The sequence below is a fragment of the Triticum urartu genome, chromosome 1, assembly GCF_003073215.2.
Source record: "Triticum urartu cultivar G1812 chromosome 1, Tu2.1, whole genome shotgun sequence".
Lineage (NCBI taxonomy): Eukaryota > Viridiplantae > Streptophyta > Magnoliopsida > Poales > Poaceae > Triticum > Triticum urartu.
This window is the reverse complement of record NC_053022.1, coordinates 531,290,657-531,295,190: the sequence shown is the minus strand read 5'-3', so window position 1 is coordinate 531,295,190 and position 4,534 is coordinate 531,290,657. Positions and strand designations below refer to the sequence as shown.

General features: G+C 42.7%; 1 long non-coding RNA gene across 1 annotated transcript; it reads left to right on the top strand.

Annotated features, from left to right (window-relative positions):
• Positions 1 to 1,857: 1,857 nt before the first annotated feature.
• On the top strand, positions 1,858 to 3,874 carry LOC125537721. The gene is made up of 4 exons (XR_007296072.1): positions 1,858 to 2,137; positions 2,224 to 2,289; positions 2,371 to 3,494; positions 3,728 to 3,874. It is a non-coding gene; the product is annotated as an uncharacterized LOC125537721 (long non-coding RNA).
• The last annotated feature ends 660 nt before the right edge of the window (positions 3,875 to 4,534 follow it).

The window sequence follows — 4,534 nt, the reverse complement described above, 5'->3', positions numbered from 1 at the left end:
GAGGCGCATAGGGGGTGATCGGAAGCACAAGAGGTGCTATAGCTGCCAGAGATCAAGAACCACATTATGGGGAATCGAACCAAGAAGCTCTTCTACATTCACCTACGTGATGTGCGGTGCTCCGTCCGGCCGCCATGTGAGACTCGCTTGTAGCTTAGACAATGACGAGGTGGTGTACTTGTTGCTGTCACCGTGGGTGCTTGCTGCTGACGATGAATATCACAATTCAAAGGTTGTATATATGTGTGATTGATGACGGGCCATGTAATCAGCAATCTAATTTTAGTTACTTCCTTTTTCAGATTCAACCGGTCATTATTATTAATTAAGCCGATGCGATCAAGGAAGGCACCACCAACCATTGCTACAGGCAAGGGACACATTAATATTCCCTCTGTCCGGAAATACTTGTCATCAAAATGAATAAAAGGAGATGTATCTAGATGTATTTTAGCTCTAGATACATCATTTTTTGTTCATTTTGATGATAAGTATTTTCAGATGGAGGGAGTACATTATATATAGCTCCTTGTACAGTTTGTAGCTATGAGCTTGATCATTTAGATAGTGTATACTCCCTTCTTTCCGGTTTATAGGGCTCAATTCAAAAATCTCACCAACTAAGATAGATGGTGAGTGGTGGAATAGTTTTTGTAGTTTGAAAAAGCACCCAATTAATGCTTTTGTTTTTCTCAAAAAATTATGTTTACTAATGCATTAATTGTAATGCATGCATGCATAAAGTATATGCATTGATTAATTTTCTCTTAAGACTTGCATGCAATAATTTAATGCATCTTGAAATCTGAACTTGTGATGAAGAACAACCAAATTGAGCCTTATAAAATGGAAAAAACTAAAATTTTAAGATAAGCCTTATAAACCAAAAAGGAAGGAGTATGATGTCTTGACTCTTCATTTGAATAGAAAACCAATAAGTACCAATTCATATTTTATGTTTTGCAGTTTAGCTACTGATTCTGTAATAACTCTTGATATATACAAGAAAAAGGAAATCGCTGTAAATAATTAGTTTATGCAGCTAAAAATATTAGTTTATTCAGTTTGTAGGAAATCACTGCAAAGCGTAGAGGTACAATATGATTTGAGACAATTTATGTATTGATTTATTCCCTTGCAGGTCACATATCACTCATGTTGTGGTGACGACGTCGATGTTCGTCGCCTTTCAAGCTTGAGTGTAGGAGGATTTCAGGTTGCAAAAAGCATGGCGGTCCAGGTTTGCAACACTATTGGCTGCACACGATGTTCGTCGCCTTTCAAGCTTGAGTGTAGGAGGATTTCAGGTTGCAAAAAGCATGGCAGTCCAGGTTTGCAACACTATTGGCTGCACACTATTTACTCTATTAAATTGTAGATTACTGAAGAAACAAGACGTCTGTTCCAAGATCATAATTACTCATGGCCTCATTTTAATCTTTTTTTTTTGCTGAACATTGGCAAGACATGATGCACCAGCGCACGGGCGCACACAGAGAGATGGTGATAGCTCTTTCTTTCCAAGCCGGACTCCAATATGACACTGCTCCATTGGAAAGTTTGGATTATTTCGAAGACTACTAACTTCAAAAATGGAAACCAAGACATCTTTGATTAGTATGTTTGGATTATTTGCGTATCGAAAGTGGCACTACTCTATTGGCAACCACGATTTTTTGCTTGTAAACCACAAATATCTCTATTTTTAATGGAATAGTTGGTAGTCTTCGGTTAAATTTCGTCCCATCTTCTCTGGTTTATTTTCGTCCTGAAAAAACCTACGAAAAAACCTTTAAAAAACCAGGACTTGCACGCACGAGCAAGACTGCCCTCGAGGGGAGGCCTCCACATCCCTTCGCCGCCAGATCCCTCCTCCCATCGCATGCCCTCCTCGCGATCCTCCCAACGTCCTCGCGCCGCCATCCTCTTCTTCTCTGCGACTCCTCTGTGACCCACGCCCTGACCGACGCTGGCGAGTCCTCGGCACTCCGCGCGCGCCTCGCATCCAACGCCGGGGAGGATCGCGTGATTCCGCCCGCGTCGTCGCCTCCGACGCTGGCCTCTCCTTCACCACCGCCCCTGCCAGCAAGGTCCCCCTCGTCATGGCCTTCCTCGCCTGGGTGTACGTCGCCAGCCGGTACGCTCACGCCCTCCCTCCCTCCCTCTCCTTCCCAGATCTCTCCTCTGCTCAACACCTCTGATCTCCCATTGATTCGTCTGCAGGCCATATGGCAGGACACGCAGACCCGGGCGATCCTCTCCGGCCTCCTTGAGAAGAGCACCGGCAATGTGTGAATCTCTCAACCCCCTTTCTCCACCCACCTCTCATTTTTTCTCAATTTTATTCCTGATGGAGGCGCTTAATCGCAGCTCCCCAAAGAGATCTCAGTGGACGACAAGCTGAGGGACCTCGGATGCACGTAATTTTTCGGTTCTCCACTGAAGTATTGAAGGCATTATGACAACATGTGTACCAACTTGTTGATTAAAAATGATTGCCTTTCAAAGTTTCAATGAACTTCTCACTGGACATTTTGACGCATTCGCTTGAATCTGCATGTTGCATCATTTGTGCACAATGAAAACTGTATGAACCTGCATTGGATGGTGTATTTGTAGGAAGGTTATCCTTTCTTCAAGGACTGGAAGTTTCCTGGTAAGTGTTCCTTTTCTGAAAAACTCTGTGTTTGTCCACTGTAATATTTTGTTTACATCAGGTTTCTCTTTCCTTTTGTGGGCGTAATGTCGAGACAATAATATTCAGAAAGTTGTTGTTTCAGGGAAACTGCTAACTCCATATGCCAGACCCATATCATTGTTCAGCATGCATAGTGTTCCTATGTCATTCCTATGATGTATTTGTTTCCTTTTATATCATAATAGTCTTCATTTTGGCCATGTACCTTCAAACTGAACCAAAAATGGTTTGTCTGATGACATGTTTGAGGAGATTCTTGATATGAAACAGTAGATATGAGGGTGACCGTTTTTTTGCAAGTTTTGCCTGTGGAATCTTTTTGCAGTTGATAAGAAATGGGCTGGACTTACTTCCGTCTGCAATATTTTTGGTAAAGTGATTCAAGGTATGTTCGATTGCTTACTTAGGATGGTTACTGAACCTCTTTGGGAACCAAGAAAGACATTCTGTATGTACAAATAACATAGGCCTAAAGTTCTTTTTACATTGAAAATCTATATATGAAATTTTCTGTAACAATCAAAAATTCATTCATTGACTTTGTGAGATGTCACACAACACCATGCTCCAAATTGTTGTCTATTTGATCCTTGTGGCAGAATCATAGACTCGTGCATAATTGCATATATACTGTGACTGGGCACCAGTATATTTGCAACATTCTAAAAGGTAGTTTGTTATGATTTTTTACCAAAACTTTTCTTCTATAGTTTATATGCATGCAGAGGATCTTCAAATGGTTTCATCATTTATCTAGGCTATGCAAGGTTGCATAATCATGGATGGTCATTGTTAGGTAATCCAAACAATACCTAGTTTAGTTTTGATGGATATACTACGAAGTGGTCACGTAATGATAGTTGTGCTGAGTCAGATAGGTGTGCTCTTGGTTACAGTTCAAAATTTGACCACATGGCCATATATGTCTACCAATTTGTTATTATGATTCATCATTGCTTTTTTACCTTTGGAAAAGACTCCTTGCTCATTCAGTGAAAAATCTGATGACAACTCAATTATGATATCCAGATTGGCTTGATTCTAGATTTGGGGCACGGAATGATGGTCATGGGAATACCCAAATGTATATATGTATATAATTACCTACACCTACATGTTTATTTCCCTGTTGTGGTTAGTCTTTGGATTTCTAGACACTCTTATTCTTTCTCCTGGGCACCACACTACAAAAAAAGACACATCCGTGACATTTTGGGCCGAACGAAAAAAAATTCTATCATACTTACGACAATAATTATGACAAAACATGGTATCATCATAGATGTGGTGGGGTCCTACTTCTATGACAAAAAATCATGACAGAAAATGGGCTTTTCGTCCTGGGCGGGCCGGAGACGCAGCTGCATGACATTCTTTGGGCCGTCCATGACGGAGAAAACCGTGGTAGAAGCAAGGGCGCGGAAAATATCGGGGAGTCCCCGGTTACGGTGGGTGGTCGGGTGACGAGCGATGCGCGTTTCTCTCGTACGTACACGCGTGTGTGCTGGGCGTTGGGCTCTAACTGAACCCGAGCAATTGCACTGCAGGTTACGCGTTACTGAACCCGAGCGATCGATCGATGACTGTTAACTGAACCCGATCAAGCGATTCCTTCGCTACTGCTGCTAACTGAAGCCGGTCGATACTGCATGTGGATGAACAGTGAGTGTTGGGGGGTGGATGAACAGTTCCCGGTGGGGGTGGATGAACAGGACCCCGTGGTGTTGCCTCTAGATGAACAGTACCCCCGATCGATTGAGCCGGTTGGGGCTGGATGAACAGGACCCCGTGGAGGGCAGGATGAACAGGACCACCCCGTGGAGGGCAGGATGAACA